Below are 21,105 nucleotides of genomic sequence, written 5' to 3' on the forward strand. Positions count from 1 at the left end.
CTAGTGCTACCCAAGTTTATAGGTTGGAACTCTCTCCTAATCTTAATTTAATATGAGTGCACTCTAAACTCATAAACGTCCATTAATTTAAATATGTATTTTGCGGAATCACCCACGAACACGTGGCAAATCTAGCAAATCAAATCTCAATCATAAATAACGAATTTAGTGGAAAAACCTAATAAATCAAACATCTCAACTATTCAATACAAACAACATTACAATACATAATAGGATTTGAATAACTCAATAGATTAAGAAAGACAAGAGAAAAACGCACGATTGGGCTCAACCTCCCCGATGGCAAAAGCCATGTTTTTCCATCCTTAATTATATATTATAGTTTTACATGGATATTTGCATACATATCTTATATATAATTACAAAGAAAGTACAAATATCAATTGAAATATAGAGTTTTAAGAGTCGAGAGGTATCTTGTAACATGTTGTACTTGCTGCAGAAAATTCTGTGCTCTGAATCTTGATGTTTTGACATCGCCATTGCATCCAACGTATGCCAAAACCCCCAAAACAACTCTTGAAGCTCTGAAATTTGGATTCTAGATGAGAAAGAAACAAAAAAACTAAGTTGTCACCCTGTTCTCTTGTTTTGCGTACGATCCTGTTGCTTTTATAAAGAAAGCGAGAAAAGCCTTCTAAACTTAACCACATTACAAAAATAACAAGTATTCCAGAAAGAAAGCTTATTTCAATAAAAGCATATCCTACATCTCATATTCTAAAATAATCTATATTTAAAAAGAAAATACATTAATAGTACTAAGGACAATGATCTAATTATTACTAAAGAAGTTTAAACTTATAACTTACAAATAGAGTAATAATTTTAATAGTAATATTTACCCTTGGAATTACGCTAACGCCCACTACTACCCAAAGCCACCGCTGTGTGCTCTACACATCAATTGAAGCATTCACAATTATTTATAAATAAAATAAACAAACAATAGTGAATACCTAGCAGCCTTCAACTACAAAATAAATAAATAGGTTAGAACTCTGTCCTAACCTTAATTTAATATGAGTGCACTCTAAACTCATAAACGTCCATTAATTTAAATATGTATTTTGCAGAATCACCCGCTGTGGAGTCAGCCACGAACATGTGGAAAATCTAGTAAATCAAATCTCAATCATAAACAAAGAATTTAGTGGAAAAATCTAATAAATCAAAAATCTCTATTATTGAATACAAATAGCATTATAATACATAAGACGATTTAAATAACTCAATAGATTGAGAAAGACAAGAGAAAAAGGCACGATTGGGCCTAACCTCCGCCATGGCAAAAGCCATGGTTTGCCATCCTTAATTATATATTATAGTTTTACATGGATATTTGCATACATATCTTACATATAATTACAAAGAAAGTACAAATATCAATTGAAATACAGAGTTTTAAGAGTCAAGAGGTTTCTTATAACATCTTCCAGTTGCTGCAAAAAAAATTATGCTCTGAATCTTGACGTTTTGACATCACCATCGCATTTAGAACGTGCCAAAACCCCCAAAACCACTCTTCAAGCTCTTAAATTCTGATTTCGAATAAGGCAGAAACGAAAAAACTAAATTTTCATCACGTTCTCCTCTTTTACGCGCGATCCTGCTGCTTTTATAAAGAAAGCTAGAAAATCCTTCTAAACATAACCACATTAAGAAAATAACAAGTATTCCATAAAGAAAGCTGATTTCAATAAAAGCATATCTTAAATCTCATATTCTAAAATAATCTTCTTCTTAAAGCAAATAAATTAATAGTACTAAGGACAATGATCTAATTATTACTAAAGAAGTTTAAACGTATCGCTTACAAATAGAGTACTAATTTTAATAATGAAATTTATGCTTGGAATTATGCTAATGCCCAGTGCTATCCAAAAGCCACCGATGTCTACTCTACATATCAACTGAAGCATTCACAATTGTTTATAAATAAAATAAACAAACAATAGTGAATACCTAATAGCCTTTAACTACAAAAAAAGTAAATATGTTGCAACTCTATCCTAACCTTAATCTCATACGAGTGCACTCTAAACTCATAAACCTCCCTTAGTTTAAATATGTGTATTACGAAATCAGCCGCCGCTGTGGAGTCATCTAGGAACACGTGGCAAATCTAGTAAATCAAATCTCAGTCACAAACAAAGAATTTAGTGGAAAAATCTAATAAATCAAACATCTCAACTATTGAATACAAACAACAAATTTATTATACATAAGAGCATTTGAATAACTCAATACATTGAGAAATACAAGAGAAAAACACACGATGAGGCCCAACCTCCCCCATGGCAAAAGCCATGGTATGCCTTTGTTAATTATATATTATAGTTTTAGATGAATATTTGCATACATATCTTATATATAATTATAAAGAAAGTAGAAATATCAATTTAAATACAAAGTTTTAAGAGTTAAGAGATATCTTGTAACATGCTGCACTTGTTGCAAAAAATTTTGTGCTTTGAATCTTGACGTTTTGACACAACGTTCGCATCCGGAGCATGCGAAAACTCCCAAAACGACTCTTGAAGCTTTGAAATTCTGATTCCGAATGAGAGAGAAACGAAAAAACTAAGTTTTCACCCTGTTCTCCTGTTTTGTGTGCGATCCTGTTGCTTTTATAAAGAAAGCTAGAAAAGCCTTCTAAACTTAACCACATTAAGAAAATAACAAGTATTCCATAAAGAAAGCTTATTTCAATAAAAGGATATCTTAAATCTCATATTCTAAAATAATCTATATTTAAAAAATAAATAAATTAATAGTACTAAGGACAATGATCTAATTATTACTAAAGAAGTTTAAACTTATAACTTACAAATAGAGTAATAATTTTAATAATAAAATCTACGCTTAGACTTATGCTAATGCCCAGTGCTATCCAAAAGCCACCCATGTCTACTCTACATATCAACTGAAGCATTCACAATTGTTTATAAATAAAATAAACAAATAATAGTGAATACCTAACAGCCTTCAACTACAAAATAAATAAATAGGTTGGAACTCTGTCCTAACCTTAATTTAATACGAGTGCACTCTAAACTCATAAATGTCCATTAATTTAAATATGTATTTTGTGGAATCACGCGCTATGGAGTCACCCACAAACACGTGGCAAATCTAGCAAATGAAATCTCAATCATAAACAAAGAATTTAGTGGAAAAAGCTAATAAATCAAACATCTCAACTATTGAATACAAACAACATTATAATACTTAAGAGCATTTGAATAACTCAAAACATTGAGAAATACAAGAGAAAAACGCACGATGAGGCCCAACCTCCCGCATGGCAAAAGCCATGGTATGCCATCCTTAATTATATATTATAGTTTTATATGGATATTTGCATATATATCTTATATATAATTACAAAGAAAGTAGAAATATCAATTCAAATACAGAGTTTTAAGAGTTAAGAGCTATCTTATATCATGCTACAGTTGTTGCAAAAAATTTTGTGCTCTGAATCTTGACGTTTTGACACAACGTTCGCATTCGGAGCGTGCCAAAACTCCCAAAACAACTCTTGAAGCTTTGAAATTCCGATTTCGGATGAGAGAAACGAAAAAACTAAGTTTTCACCTTATTCTCTTGTTTTGCGCATGATCCTGTTGCTTTTATAAACAAAGCTAGAAAAGCCTTCTAAACTTAACCACCTTAAGAAAATAACAAGTATTCCATAAAGTAAGCTTATTTCAATAAAAGCATATATTAAATCTCATATTCTAAAATAATATATATTTAAAAAGAAAATAAATTAATAGTACTAAGGACAATGATCTAATTATTACTAAAGAAGTTTAAACTTATAACTTACAAATAAAGTAATAATTTTAATAATAAAATTTACTCTTGTACTTATGCTAACGCCTAGTGCTACCCAAAGCCACCACTGCGTGCTCTACACATCAACTGAAGCATTCACAATTGTTTGTAAATAAAATAAAAAAACATTAGTGAATACTTAGTAATCTTTACGTACAAAATAAATAAATAGATTCAAACTCTATCCTAACCTTAATTTAATACGAGTGCACTCTAAACTCATAAACGTCCATTAATTTAAATATGTACTTTGCATAATCACTCGTTGTGGAGTCATCCAAGAACACGTGGCAAATCTAGTAAATTAAATCTCAATCACAAACAAAGAACTTAGTGGAAAAATCTAATAAATCAAACATGTCAACTATTGAATACAAACAGCATTATTATACATAAGAGGATTTGAATAACTCAATAGATTGAGAAATACAAGAGAAAAGCTCAAGATTAAACCCAACCTCCCCCATGGCAAAAGCCATGGTTTGCCATCCTTAATTATATATTATCATTTGGCATGGATATTTTCATACATATCTTACATATAATTACAATAAACGTACAAATATCAATTGAAATAAAGAGTTTAAAGAGTCAAGACGTATCCTGTAATGTGCCACAGTTGCTGCAGAAAAATTCTTTGCTTTGAATCTTGATGTTTTGACATCACCATCGCATCTGGAGCATGCCAAGACCCCCAAAACAACTCTTCAAGCTCTGAAATTTCAATTTCGGATTAGGGAGAAACGAAACAACTAAGTTTTCACCCTGTTCTCCCGTTTTGCGTGCGATCATGTTGCTTTTATAAAGAAAGCTAGAAAAGCCTTCTAAACTTAACCACATTAAGAAAATAACAAGTATTCCATAAAGAAAGCTTATTTCAATAAAAGCATATCTTAAATCTCATATTCTAAAATAATCTATATTTAAAAAATAAATAAATTAATAGTACTAAGGACAATGATCTAATTATTACTAAACAAGTTTAAAGTTATAACTTACAAATAGAGTAATAATTTTAATAATGAAGTTAATGCTTGGACTTACGCTAATGCCTAGTGTTACCCAAATCCACCGCTGCCTGCTCTACACATCAACTGAAGCATTTACAATGGTTTATAAATAAAATAAACAAACAATAGTGAATACCTAGCAGTCTTTAGCTACAAAATAAATAAATAGGTTGGAACATTGTCCTAACCTTAATTTAATACGAGTGCACTCTAAACTCATGAACGTCCATTAATTGAAATATGTATTTTGCGGAATCACCCACTATGGAGTCACCCACGAACACGTGGCAAATCTAGCAAATCAAATCTCAATCATAAACAAAGAATTTAGTGAAAAAACCTAATAAAACAAACATCTCAACTATTCAATACAAACAATATTATAAAACATGAGTGAATTTGAATAACTCAATAGATTGAGAAAGACAAGAGAAACACGCATGATTGGGCACAACCTCCCCCATGGCAAAAGCCATGGTTTGCCATCCTTAATTATATATTATAGTTTTACATGGATATTTGCATACATATCTTATATATAATTACAAAGAAAGTACAAATATCAATTGAAATACAGAGTTTTAAGAGTCAAGAGGTATCTTGTAACATGTTGTAGTTGCTGCAGAAAATTTTGTGCTCTGAATCTTGACGTTTTGACATCACCATCACATCCTGAGCATTCCAAAACCCCCAAAACGACTCTTGAAGCTCTGAAATTTTGATTCCGACGGATGAGGGAGAAACGAAAAAACTAAGTTTTCACCCTATTCTCCTGTTTTGCACGCGATCTTGTTGCTTTTATAAAGAAAGCTAGAAAAGCCTTCTAAACTTAACCACATTAAGAAAATAATAAGTATTTCATAAAGAAAGATTATTTCAATAAAAGCATATCTTAAATCTCATATTCTAAAATAATCTATATTTAAAAATCAAATAAATTAATAGTACTAATGACAATGATCTAATTATTACTAAAGAAGTTTAAACTTAAAACTTACAAATAGAGTAATAAATTCAATAATAATTTTTACGCTTTGAGTTACATTCATGCCCAGTGCTACCCAAAGCCACCGCTGCATGCTCTACACGTTAACTGATGCATTCACAATTATTTAAAAATAAAATAAACAAAGAATAGTGAATACCTAGCAGCCTTCAACTACAAAATAAATAAATAGGTTGGAACTCTATCCTAACCTTAATTTAATACAAGTGCAATCTAAACTCATAAACGTCTATTAATTTCAATTTGTATTTTACGAAATCACCGACTATGGAGTCACCCACAAATAGGTAGCAAATCAAGCAAAGCAAATCTCAATCATAAACAAAGAATTTACTGAAAAAACCTAATAAATCAAACATGTCAACTATTCAATATATAAGAGGATTTGAATAACTCAGTAGATTGAGAAAGACAAGAGAAAAACGCACGATTGGGCCCAACCTTCTTCCCCATGGCAAAAGCCATGGTTTGCCATCCTTAATTATATACTATAGTTTTACATGGATATTTGTATACATATCTTACATATAATTACAATGAAAGTACAAATATCAATTGAAATATAGAGTTTAGAGAGTCAAGACGTATCCTATAATGTGCTACAGTTGCTGCATAAAATTCTGTGCTTTGAATCTTAATGTTTTAACATCACCATCGCATCTGGAGCATACAAAACCCCCCCAAAATAACTTTTCAAGCTCTGAAATTTGGATTCTGGATTAGGGAGAAACCAAAAAACTAAGTTTTCTTCATGTTTTGCACGCGATCGTGTTGATTTTATAAAGAAAGCTAGGAACGCCTTCTAAACTTAACCACATTAAGAAAATAACAAGTATTCCATAAAGTAAGCTTATTTCAATAAAAGCATATCTTAAATCTCATATTCTAAAATAATATATATTAAAAAAGTAAATAAATTAATAGTACTAACAACAATGATCAAATTATTACTAAAGAAGTTTAAAGTTATAACTTACAAATAGAGTAATAATTTTAATAATGAAGTTTATACTTGGACTTATGCTAACACCTAGTGTGACCCAAATCCATCGCTGTCTGCTCTACACTGAAGCATTTACAATTTTTTATAAATAAAATAAACAAACAATAGTGAATACCTTGCACTCTTAAGCTACAAAAAGAAAAAAGGTTGGAACTCTATCATAACCTTAATTTAATACGAGTGCACTCTAAACTCATAAACGTCCATTAATTTAAATGTGTATTTTGGGGAATCACCCATTGTGCGGTCACCCACGAACACGTGAAAAATCTAGCAAATGAAATCTCAATCATAAACAAAGAATTTAGTGAAAAAACCTAATAAATTAAATATCTCAATTATTCAATACAAACAAACATTATAATACATAGGAGGATTTGAATAACTTAAGAGATTGAGAAAGACAAGAGAAAAATGCACGATTGGGCCGAACCTCCCCGATGGCAAAAGCCATGGTTTGCCATCCTTAATTATATATTATAGTTTTACATGGATATTTGCATACATATCTTATATATAATTACAAAGAAAGTACAAATATCAATTGAAATATAGAGTTTTAAGAGTCGAGAGGTATCTTGTAACATGTTGTAGTTGTTGCAGAAAATTCTGTGCTATGAATCTTGATGTTTTGACATCGCCATCGCATCCAAAGTATGCCAAAACTCCCAAAACAGCTCTTGAAGCTCTAAAATTTGGATTCCAGATGAGAAAGAAACAAAAAAACTAAGTTGTCACCCTGTTCTCTTGTTTTGTGTGCGATCCTGTTGCTTTAATAAAGAAAGCGAGAAAAGCCTTCTAAACTTAACCACATTAAGAAAATAACAAGTATTCCAGAAAGAAAGCTTATTTCAATAAAATCATATCTTAAATCTCATATTCTAAAATAGTCTATATTAAAAAAGCAAATAAATTAATAGTACTAAGAACAATGATATAATTATTACTAAAGAAGTTTAAACTTATAACTTACAAATAGAGTAATAACTTTAATAATAAAATTTACGCTTGGACTTAGGCTAACGCCCAGTGCTACCCAAAGCCACCGCTGCGTGCTCTACACATCAATTGAAGCATTCATAATTGTTTGTAAATAAAATAAACAAACATTAGTGATTACCTAGTAGTCTTTAGCTATAAAACAAATAAATAGGTTGGAACTCTATCCTAACCTTAATTTAATACGAGTGTACTCTAAACTCATAAACATCCATTAATTTAAATATGTGTTTTACAGAATCACCCGCTGTGGAGTCCTCCAAGAACACGTGGCAAATCTAGTAAATGAAATCTCAATTACAAACAAAGAATTTAGTGAAAAAATCTAATTAAAAAAATATTTCAGTCCAACCTTCCCAATGGCAAAGGCCATGGTTTGCCATCCTTAATTATATATTATAGTTTTACATGGATATTTGTATACATATCTTACATATAATTACAAAGAAAATACAAATATAAATTGAAATATCGAGTCTTAAGAGTCAAGAGGTATCCTTTAATGTGTTGCAGTTGCCGCAGAAAATTCTGTGCTCTAAATCTTGACATTTTGACATGACCATCACATCTAGAGCATGCCAAAACTCTCAAAACAACTCTTCAAGCTTTAAAATTTCAATTCTGGATTAGGGAGAAACGAAGAAACTAATTAGTTTTCACCCTGTTTTCCTGTTTTGCGCACGATTATGTTGGTTTTATAAAGAAAGCTAGAAAAGCCTTCTCAACTTAACCACATTAAGAAAATAACAAGTATTCCATAAAGAAAGCTTATTTTAATAAAAGCATATCTTAAATCTCATATTCTAAAATAATCTATATTAAAGAAGCAAATAAATTAATAGTACTAAGGACAATGATCTAATTATTACTAAAGAAGTTTAAACTTATAACTTCCAAATAGAGTAATAATTTTAATAATGAAGTTTATGCTTGGACTTATGCTAATGCCTAGTGCAACCCAAATCCACCGCTGTGCCTGCTCTACATATCAATTGAAGAATTGACAATTGTTTATAAATAAAATAAACAAACAATAGTGAATACCTAGCAGTCTTCAGCTACAAAATAAATAATTAGGTTGGAACTCTGTCCTAATCTTAATTTACTACAAGTTCACTCTAAACTCATAAATGTCCATTAATGTAAATATGTATTTTGCAGAATCACCAACTGTGAAGTCACCCACGAACACGTGGCAAATCTAGCAAATCAAATCTCAATCATAAACAAAGAATTTAGTGGAAAAATATAATAAATTAAACATCTCAACTATTCAATACAAATAACATTAGAATACATAAGAGGATTTGAATAACTTAATAGATTGAGAAAGATAAGAGAAAAACGCACGATTGGGCCCAACCTCCCCCATGGCAAAAGCCATGGTATCCCATCCTGAATTATATATTATAGTTTTACATGGATATTTGCATACATATCTTATATATAGTTACAAAGAAAGTACAAATATCAATTGAAATACGGAGTTTTAAGAGTCAAGAGATATCTTGTAACATGCTGCAGTTGCTGCAGAAAATTTTGTGCTCTGAATGTTGACATTTTGACATAACCATCGCCTCTGAAGCATGCCAAAACCCCCAAAACAACTCTTGAAGCTTTGAAATTTGGATTCCAGATGAGGGAGAAATGAAAAAACTAAGTTTACACCCCGTTCTCCCGTTTTGTGCGCAATCCTGTTGCTTTTATAAAGAAAGCTAGAAAAGCCTTCTAAACCTAACCACATCAAGAAAATAACAAGTATTCCATAAAGAAAGTTTTTTTCAATAAAAGCATATCTTAAATCTCATATTCTAAAATAACCTATCTTAAAAAAGAAAATAAATTAATAGTACTAAGGACAATGATCTAATTATTACTAAAGAAGTTTAAACTTATAACTTACAAATAGACTAATAATTTTAATAATAAAATCTATGCTTGGACTTATGTTAATGCCAAGTGCTACCCAAAGCCACCGCTGCGTGCTGTACACATCAACTGAATCATTCTTAATTATTTATAAATAAAATAAACAAACATTACTAAATACCTAGCAGTCTTTAGGTACAAAACAAATAAATAGATTGGAACTCTATCGTAACCTTAATTTAATACGAGTGCACTCTAAACTCATAAATGTCCATTAATTTAAATATGTATTTTGCGATATTAGTCGCTATGGAGTCACCCATGAACACGTGGCAAATCTAGTAAATCAAATCTCAATCACAAACAAAGAATTTAGTGGAAAAATCTAATAAATCAAACATGGTAACTATTGAATAAAAACAACATTATAATACATAAGAGGATTTGAATAACTCAATAGATTGAGAAATACAAGAGAAAAACACACGATTAGGCCCCACTTCCCCCATGGCAAAAGCCATGGTTTGCCATCCTTAATTATATATTATCGTTTTACATGGATATTTGCATACATATCTTACATATAATTACAATGAAAGTGCAAATATCAATTGAAATTTAGAGTTTAAAGAGTCAAGACGTATCTTTTAATGTGCTACAGTTGCTGCAGAAAATTCTGTGCTTTGAATCTTGATGTTTTGACATCACCATCGCATCCGGAGCATGCCAAAACTCCCAAAGTAACTTTTCAAGCTCTGAAATTACGATTTCAGATTAGGGAGAAACGAAAAAACTAAGTTTTATCCTGTTTTGCACGCGATCATGTTGCTTTTATAAAGAAAGCTTGAAAAGCCTTCTAGACTTAAACACATTAAGAAAATAACAAGTATTCCATAAAGTAAGCTTATTTCAATAAAATCATATCTTAAATCTCATATTCTAAAATAATCTATATTAAAAAAGCAAATAAATTGATAGTACTAACGACAATGATCTAAATATTACTGAATAAGTTTAGAGTTATAACTTACAAATAGAGTAATAATTTTAATAATGAAGTTTATACTTGGACTTATGCTAATGCCTAGTGCTATCCAAACCCTACCGCTGCCTGCTCTACACTTCAACTGAAGCATTTACAATTGTTTATAAATAAAATAAACAAACAATAGTGAATACCTAACAGTCTTCTGCTACAAAATAAATAAATAGGTTAGAACTCTGTCCTAACCTTAATGTAATACGAGTGCACTCTAAACTCATAAATGTCCATTAATTTAAATATGTATTTTGCGAAATCACCCACCATGGAGTCACGCACGTGCACATGGCAAATCTAGCAAATCAAATCTCAATCACAAACAAAGAATTTAGTGGAAAAATCTAATAAATCAAACATCTCAACTATTGAATACAAACAACATTATAATACATAAGAGGATTTGAATAACTCAATAGATTTAGAAATACAGGAGAAAAACACACGATTGGGCCTAACCTCTCCCATGGCAAAAGCCATCGTTTACCATCCGTAATAATGTATTATAGTTTTACATGGATATTTTGCATATATATCTTACATATAATTACAAAGAATGTACAAATATAAATTGAAATATAGAGTTTTAAGAGTCAAGAGGTAACCTATAATATGCTGCTGCAGAAAATTATATGCTTTGAATCTTGACGTTTTGACATCACCATTGCATCCAACCATGCCAAAAAGCCCAAAATGACTCTTCAAGCTCTGAAATTTTGTTTCCGGATTAGGGAGAAACGAAAAAACTAAGTGTTTACCCTGTTATCCTATTTTGCAATGCGATCATGTTGTTTTAATAAAGAAAGCTAGAAAAGCCTTCTAAACTTAACCACATTAAGAAAATAACAAGTATTCTATAAAGAAACCTTATTTTAATAAAAGCATACCTTAAATCTCATATTCTAAAATAATCTATATTAAAGAATCAAATAAATTAATAGTACTAAGGACAATGATCTAATTATTACTAAAGAAGTTTAAAGTTATAACTTACAAATAGAGTAATAATTTTAATAATGAAGTTTATGCTTGGACTTAGGATAACGCCTAGTGCTACCCAAAGCCATCGCTACCTGCTCTACACATCAACTGAAGCATTTACAAATGTTTATAAATAAAATAAATAAACAATAGTGAATACGCAGCAGTCTTCATCTGCAATATAAATAAATAGATTGGAACTTTGTCCTAACTTTAGTTTAATAGGAGTACACTCTAAAATCATAAATGTCCATTAATTTAAATATGTATTTTGTGGAATCACCTGCTATGGAGTCACCCACGAACACGTGACAAATCTAGCAAATAAAATCTCAATCATAAACAAAGAATTTAGTAAAAAAATCTAATAAATCAAACATCTTGTAATGAGCAGGGATCACAGAAACATGTCATGGGAACATACCACTCACACTGACAGTATATAAGGTATAAGAGGGTATTTTGGAGGCATCACAAAAATGATCAAGAAACTCTCTTTTCACCTTCTCAAGCTTCCATGGCTTCTTCTTTCTCTTCTTCTTCTTCCCTTTCCCCTCTTTCTCTCTCTTCTTCTTGTCTTTCTCTCTCCTCTCCCTCTTCTCCTGCAGTCCTTCTCTCTCTCCTTCCCCTTAGTTAGGACAGCTAGGTCTCTTTCATTACAAGTGGTATCAGAGCTTTGTCCTTGATCCTTCTCTTTTCCCATAGATTTAGGGCTCTCATAGTTTTCCCACAGTCAGAAAACCCCAGTTACATCTCTCTCACAGGTACACAGGAGTACTCAGGCAGGCTGTCAGCCCTCTTGAAGACTATGGCAGCCTTTCTTGGAGCTTTTCCAAGAACCATGGACACATCTGGAGGCAAGCAGACAAATTTGACAGGTCTTCACTAATTTTCATGTAAGTTTCTTGAGGGTTTTGGGGAAAAAGGAGTGTAGCACAGTTAGAGAAGACCAAAAACACTGTTACTTTTCAAGAGGACCTTCTCTCTCCTCTTTCCTCCAAGCTGCCATGGAATCTTTAGCCCAAGAACCTCAGAGATCTTGCTCCCTCCTCTTCCTCAGTAGGAATGGTTGGTCCCAGTGCTTCCCCTTCATCTTGTGCAACATGTAGAGCAGCATAGAGCCTGGCCTACCTTGTCTGGAGCTCTAGGGAGCAACCCGAAAATCACGGTGCATTTTGCACTGGTCTTCCTGGCCTACTCCCTCTGCTCCAGCTCAGTCTCAGCCCGCGACCTTGCTTCACTCCTGAGCTTTGGCACACCCTGGGCAAGATTAAGCATGGGTATTGACCCCCCCCTCACCCCCATCAGTTCTTGGCAGCACCTCAAACCCTACTATGGGCAGCAATCATGGCAACCATTGAACCTTCAGCCCAGCTCATAACACTCTGAATCCCCTTTAATTTACTCTTCTCGGGAGCCTTGGAAGCAGCCACAAGCTTCAACAAGTGAAGATATACGACATTAAAGACCCCCATACAACCACAGGCAATAAGTTCCCTAGGCTTGAACAAGGTATGTCAATCAGTTCTTCCTCTCTCTTTCACATCCAATTGTTGAGCTCAGCCACTTAATGAGAGAGATGGAATAAATGCTTGGGTTGAGATTGACAATGGGATTTCCACACTCAGCCCACACCCTGGGAATGCATGCATAGCTGGATAATCTTCAATTTCTTTCCCATTGATCAAGATTTTACTCTAATCCTTAACTGTGCTCTTGTTTGATTCCTATTGATAAAAAAATTGTAAGAAGGGTAAGTCATGCAATCAGTGAGTCACTGAATTGCAGAGGTAATCCCCATCCCATTTCCTTATTGATCATGCATATCATGAAAAGCCAAATCCTCAATTTGTAAATGCATATCATGCTGGTTGCTTATTAATAAATGCCTGCCATGTATATTCTGGGTGAGGAAAATCTCGATGCTAGGCGAGGTGGCAAGACAAAAGAGGGGTGACCCCCCCTTGTTGCCATCAAAGACCCTGAAGGGGTGCACAACCCGGCCCGAGGGAAACTTTGCCCACCTCCTGGTGATTTGGAGCCCAAAGATTATTGTAGGTGCAAGTACATTTGATGGAATAGCCCGAGCCCTGATCATTTGATTCTACAGCCCTCTATATGCATTGGTAATGTCATGTATCACTTGGAAATGTATGGTGGATGCATGCAAGAAGGGCAGAGTATGCAGTCATGGAAATCGTCTCAGCAATAGAACTATGGATGCAAAGGATGTATGGCTCTATGTGGCATTGAGGACCACTGTTGAGGCCCTGGATGCCTGGAATAAGCTCCTCACCATTGGGATAAGGTATGGTCCTTGAGGGAGTCTTTGCAGGGTATTGCAGACAGTCAGTCCCACATAGTCAGCCCGCAAAAGTTGATTACAATAAAGCCTTATTGTGTGACTGAGTGTCGGCTCTATAGCTTGATTCGAAGAGGGAATTCCCCCTTCAATTGCAACTAAAAACCTCCCCATTCTGCCCTACGGTCTGGGAGATACGCTTAGTTTTGTGCTCAGAGGTATTGTGGGATAGGTAGCAGTCCTACACAGTCAACCCACAAAATTTGATTACAGCAAAGCCTTCTTGTGTGATTGAGTGTGGGCTCTATAGCTTGATTTGAAGAGGGAATTCCCCCCTTCCATATAAACTAAAAAACCTCCCCATTCCACCCTATGGTTTGGGAGATATGCTCAGTTTTGTGCTCAGAGGTACTATGGGACAGGCAGCAATCCTACATAGTCAGCCCACAAAAAGTGATTATAGCAAAGCCCAAATCATTTACTATCAGAGATATTTTTACATACCCTTGTAGAGGGGATTGAAGGCTTTCATTTGAATCAAAAATTTTGGTGATGGGAGCTTCCTAGCTCAAGATATTGTCATTTCTGTAACAAGGGGTCTAGTGGACTGCACTTTAAGGAGATGCTGTAAAGAAGACAGGTAACACGAAAACCTTCCCTAATCCGGGGCATTTTTTAGGGATTTTTTAGTTCATCTTCAATGGTACTTTTTAAATCGTCAACCACATGATGTAGAAGAAGTGAAACCTACTTCTTTCATAATTCTAGGGTTTTTTATGTAGCCATATTTTCAGCTTGCAAGGCTGCAAGCTCCTTTGAAAGTTCATCCAAAAGTTTATGTGTTTCTGATCTTGGTGGTTGTGCCCTTATCAATCTTCTGATCGCTTCACACTCTTCTTTACGTTGGCGTTAAATTTTATTGTCCTCCAATTTGGGACCTTTAAATCTTATATATCTTCTTGAGCTTGTACAATTTGTTGGCAAATCTCATTCTGCAACTCTTTGAAATTCTCTTGAAGCGCCTCGGCAGACGTTGTAGATGTCACATTCTACTAGTACATGTTGTCTGATAGCTTACCTTGCACAAGCTGCACAACAACTCTTCTAGATGTGGAAGCTGCATCTCCCACACTGTTTGCAAAGTGTGTGGGACTTGTTCCTTCATTTGCCAAGGAGGCTCCCCCTGGGTTGTGGTGGTTCTCGTGAGGAGTTTCCACGGTGGAACTAGATGGTGCCCGGTTGCTCCTGCGGGTAGCGGTACTAGCCCAGGCCCTAGAGCTTGAGCTCTAGTTCAGTGTACAACAAGATGGCGTGGTTGGTGGGGATGACGCCCTTGTTGGGGTTCACACCCTCATTGGATTCTTTCCAATCGAAGAAATCCTTCAATAGCTATTGAACCTAGGGGATCATGGTGCTTCCTCCGACCAGTACAATCTCATCGATCTGAAATTTCTGCAGTCCAGCATCATCCACGACTTTCTTGATAGGGCCCATCGTCTTCCTGAAAAGATGATAGTTGAGCTTCTCTTCACTTACTGCCCCTCTATTGGTAGCATCAATTTGAGCAAAGAATTTTCTAACACCCTCTAAAAGTTGACAATAGACTCCCAACTTGGCCTTCAATTCCTCTCAATAGAGATCCTCCCTCTCTTTCTCCTACATCACCAAGCTAATTCTACTCCTTCTAGGCCAAACCACTATCATTACTGTGAGGAGAAAAAAATTCGGCAGTTGAAGTAGAAGAGAGAATGGGTGTGGCTAGACAAAGCTCATCATGGCTTTGATGCCATGTTGATAAACAGAGATCTAGTGCTATGCTATCTATGGCAGACGATGATTATAAACATAAAACATAATTGAGATAAAGAATTTTAACTCAAGTGAATTAGGTTCCAAGATAGATTAGCTTGGACTCATAAATACAATCTTGAGTGACTCAAACTGAAAGTACCATTCCATTGAAATGAGTGTCAAGTACATGTCTTTATAGCTTTTTGGATAGGACCGCTTTTCCTTATCGTGCTTATGGGATTTTGGGCATCTCTTCCTAGAGCATTCATAATTGTCTCTCTCTCATACAAAGCCGCTTATAGGCAAGCATCATTTGCTATTCTCAACATCCTTGATGATGATGATGAAGTTATACCAACTCAAGGAATCCTTCAAGTCCTGCAAGAGACAATCTTGGAAACAAGGAAAAGCCTTTAAGAAATCACACTTTACAACAATATCTAATCCAATTGAAGGATTTACTGAAAGAATATGCGACCTAGATAGAGGAATCCATTCTCTAAAGAGATCACCCTTAGTTTCTCTTAACATAAGGACCTTATAATTTCTCTAAGGGAAAGAGAATGTAGCATTTTCCAAAACTCTCTTGAAAAATTGTATATCACCAATCCTATTTTGACCTCTTTCCATGCATGCTAGTGAGTCTTTCACATTTGTATATGTTTATATACTCGTATATAAAGTCAAAATAATTACTTTTATATTTAATTAACTTAAAATATTATAAATTATTTAATTATTATTTTTAAAAATATATTTAGATATTTCTATTTATCATAATTTTATGTAGATCTATTTTAGTTTACTTTGAAAATTTAAGTTATATTAATTTATCTTACATTTTGCTTGATTTGTTATTAAAGTTTATAGTTAAGAATGAAATATCATGAGAGAGAGAGAGAGAGAGAGAGAGAGAGAGAGAGAGAGAGAGAGAGAGAGAGAGAGAGAGAGAGAGAGAGAGAGAGAGGGTGTAAACCCCATCACTTTCCACACACCCAAATGGCCCATGCTTGCATACGTCCTAGCGTGGAGTGCTAGTTTTCTTGATTTATTTTGATTTGTTGATAAAATTTATCACTTATTTTTATTTATTAAAATTTTCAACTTATTGAATTTTTTAATTTTTAAAATTTACAAATAATTTTGTACTATAAATTTTTTTAAAGATCTTGGATTTAGGCTTAATTTTTTGTTATTTTACACTTTTTTGCTTATTTAAAAAAAGGAAAAAACTATATATATACATAAATATTAGTATAAAATATAAAAAAAGAAAAATGTTTCATTAATCTTAAAGGGAGGGACTAAAGGGTAAAGGTGTTCCCCCTCTAATTGCATAGGAGGAAAAAAAAGAAAAAAAATTTCCTTATTCAAATACAAGATACAAGTCTCATAGCGACATTCAAAGTGACGAAAATATTCATAAAAATTTTTACCCTTGTCATCGCTAAATATATTCATATCAGTATCTCCATAAAACAGTCCCTATATGCATTGGTATTTGTGTCACAAATTTTTTTGGTTTTGCGATGCAAATACCGACGCATATAGTGACGGTTTGTGATGCATATTGCGATGCCAATAATGAAGCATGTAGTAAATTTGCAACGCTAATAGCAACGGTTACATAGAAAAAAAAAATTATGGCAGGGCAACACATATAGCACCATGTGTTGTGTTTATATTCTACAAATGAATTGCATGTTAGGTATGCAATGGTCGTCAAGATGAGTGCAAAATGCACTTGAACCCACAAGACTAATACATAGAATAAGTACAAGATTGTTGATGAAAACTCATGGAATTATGGTAAGATACAAAGGATGATAACAACATAGTGCATAAAAGATGCCTGCATAAATCCTCGGGGAAGTTTAAATATCCTTATCTATGAATTTTTCTTGATTAAAATATAACCCTTTTTTATTCAATATGTAAATAACCCCTTTATATTGCACCCTTTCGTATGTAAAAAATGTATAAAAATAGTATTTTAAAAATACATTATCTTGAACCATGTGATACACACATATATTCATGAGTAACTTACCCGAGCATAAATCACAAGACCAAAAAGGAAGAGGATGTGCGCTCCACAAATCCAAGCGTGATCTATAGATCCTCGCCATCCAGAAGGTGGTAACACCATATTGAGGAATATGGGAATTTTCCACAAGTTTGGGACATGTGGTCAAATATTTAGACTTGTCATAACTTGAACACTATAACTCCAAATTGAGCACTCTATAGCTCAATAAATTCCATTTTTCAAGCGCTTTCCAATGATAGGTCACATCATATGGTTTTGAGAAACTTATGCACATGTTATCTTGGTGCCACCTTTTTAGTATACAAAAAATGAGAATTGGGAGAATCCCAAACTCATTAATATTGTGTTTGATCCCGAGGCAAAGGAGCATGGAATGGACTCTTCAAAATAAACAACTACACATCAATCCACCATACATAATACATTTTAATTTTTTTTTGGAAACATGGACAAAAAAGATGATTGACATACTAGGTCATCGCGTGCATACAGTCTATCGATCAATGCAGTGAGACCGTGTCTCTCTGCATATCGAGTCTCAAGGCAAGTGGGATTGTGCCCTCGCTACCTCCCACTGCCATCACCAACTTCCTAGAGAATTTGTAGCGTCCTCCCTAAGTCTCTGCGAGTCATCTACATCTAGCCACTCGAGCTTTGAGGCGCCACTCTTGAGTGCCTTGCGTGTGTCTAATTGTGTATGTGACATGTACACATGCATGCACTCCCTCATTCACCTAGTGGAAAACCTCTCTCCCACTGTAGGTACCAAAAACTCCTTGTGTAAGGATGCTACTATATAGCCCTTGCTCTCCTCTGGTATGTTCTTCTAATGGTCCAAGATGTTGTTGTGAAAAACTTGTTGGCACAACTCTCTCATGCGAGACATCACCCTCCTCTCCTTATCATTCATGATCAAAGCTCCTGTCATGTCATCTATGAGGTATTCATACCCCTATGGGGTATGTCTAAGGTGTGTCCCCTCCCATCTATGACTTTGCTCTTGAGCATAACCAGGAGACCCCTATGCATCTGGTGTACCCATGGGGATAGTATCTCTCGGAGTAGCACCCATAGGGGTGCCACCTGCAGAAGGCTGAGCAAAAGTTGAAGTCATTGGAGTAGATGTCCCCACAGGCGTGACAAATCCTACAAGTGATATGCCTCCACTAGAATGAGGAGATGGAGACATTTCATCGGTGTCTCCACAACATCCACGTGAGTCACCCTCTCTCAAACTTGTATGAGAGTGAGGAGTAGCACCCCTATCTTGAGCCGACTGTGGGCTCATATCATCTACATCTTTGCCGCATCCCGCAGAACCACTTCCTTTGTCCGGGCCCAGTTTGGAGTGTCGACCTCATCTACTAGAAACTGAGGCATTAGACCGTGCTAAAGTAGATATTGTCAATCTCCTAGCATAACTCTGCGTACACTAGAAGATCGATAGATAGGTCACCATAAAAAGAGGAGTCCACTTCGTTCTCTCAAGAATTCCAGGCCTCTTGTCTTTCCATCATTGCTAGCTGAATATGCCTCCTCAACATGCTCCAAGCCATCTTCGATCTTCACCCCTTGCAATATCAACCCTTCCACATGCATACTCTCCTCATTTGCAGTAGGAACATTGCTTTCATCATACACTCTTGCACTCCGAGGAGTTGAAGGAACAACATACCACCATCCAGGTTGTCGGGGGTTTGGATAGAAATTTACATGTTCAAAATCACATATAAGAGAGATTCAACATTTGTGACTATTCTCTGAAAGTTTTAAAAAATAGTTCATGCACTTGTTCACAATGGGCTGGCAAGACAAATGTGTCGCATAGACTGGCCCATATTTTCTCGAAATCTATTTCAAGAAATCTAGATGGACCTCGCCAAACGGTTGCCCCGGATCCTTCCAATACTACTTTGAACCACTACATATCAAATATGATCATGGAGAAGCTACGGTAATGCACTGAGATAACACTTTGCAAGTTCCCAAAATACTCTATCTCATCTATAATGGTGTTTGGATCCATGGCTTCTTGTCGGGTCTCTTACTCAAACTTTGCCATGATACCACAATCCATTGTGCAACGCATTTTGTCAATGTGCTCGATGCAGAGGCTTACTAGAGTACTTTTGGGTTGAGATAGTTACCATTATTGTTCATCTAATTAATAAACTCCCATGCATTGCTCTTGGTGGTAGAGTTGCAGGGAGGTATGGTCTAGTAAACCTCCCTTTATGCACACTTGTGAAGGTGAGTCTTTAGATGCAAGGCTTTTTGCAATATTCCCAAAGATAAACACAATAAGTTGGATTTGGTTTGTCAAATGCATCGTTCTTGGATATGGTGATACATAGCAACCTAAGGACTTTGAGAAAAAGGACAAGGAATTCATATTGTGCAAGTTGAAAAAGAGTATTTATGGACTTCAGTAGCTGCCTAGGGAATGGTATCATAAGTCTGATGTATGTATGCTTTTATAGAGTTATTTTCATAGTGATGCAAATCTGTTTCTTTATATAATTTTGATGTTTTATGTTGATGACATGCCAATTGTTGGGAGTGCTCATGATGAGCTGGATGCTTTGAAGACTCAACTCAAGAAGAGCTTTGAGATGAAGGACATGGGATATGCCTCTCATATCCTTGGTATGTGCATTATGTGTAATTGATCTAAGGGTCTTCTGTGCTTATCATAGAAGAAGCACATTCATAAAGTCCTTGAGGCGTTCCATATATAGCACGGTAAGCCGATTGGCTACCCATTACTTTCTTGTGTGAAGGTCAATCAGGCAGATTGTCCCCAGTTAGATGATAAGAAGGCCGAGATATCAAAGTTCACACATACATTTGTAGTGGTGGGCATTTTTCTTGTTTTTGTACACTCAGGCATATTCTCCTGTAAGTGGGAAATTGTTGGGGGACTAAAGGCTACTTGTGCCTAGCTGTCTACATTTTCTTATACTAATGATATGCACACTTGTATATTGCATGTTGTGGCCACCCATCATTGCCATTTTGTTATCTATTCTTTCTATGACAATAGAATAAGGGAAGGCAGGTCACCATTGTGATTGTTAGAGTTCCCACACACCATCTTGCTCTCTCTTTCTTGAACCTACATAGCTCTTACTTGTGGTTGTGCTTTCACTCTTGCTCCACCTTTCAAATAGCACTTTCATAGTAAGCTAGTA

General features: G+C 34.6%; 1 pseudogene; it reads right to left on the minus strand.

The window, feature by feature from the left end:
• Positions 1–14,748: 14,748 nt before the first annotated feature.
• On the minus strand, positions 14,749–19,103 carry LOC148014525 (THO complex subunit 7A pseudogene; annotated as a pseudogene).
• Between the last annotated feature and the right edge of the window lie 2,002 nt (positions 19,104–21,105).

Source organism: Lygodium microphyllum, chromosome 25 (assembly GCF_053477565.2).
Source record: "Lygodium microphyllum isolate KBCC chromosome 25, Lygodium_microphyllum_v1.1.10, whole genome shotgun sequence".
NCBI classification, from domain to species: Eukaryota; Viridiplantae; Streptophyta; class Polypodiopsida; order Schizaeales; family Lygodiaceae; genus Lygodium; species Lygodium microphyllum.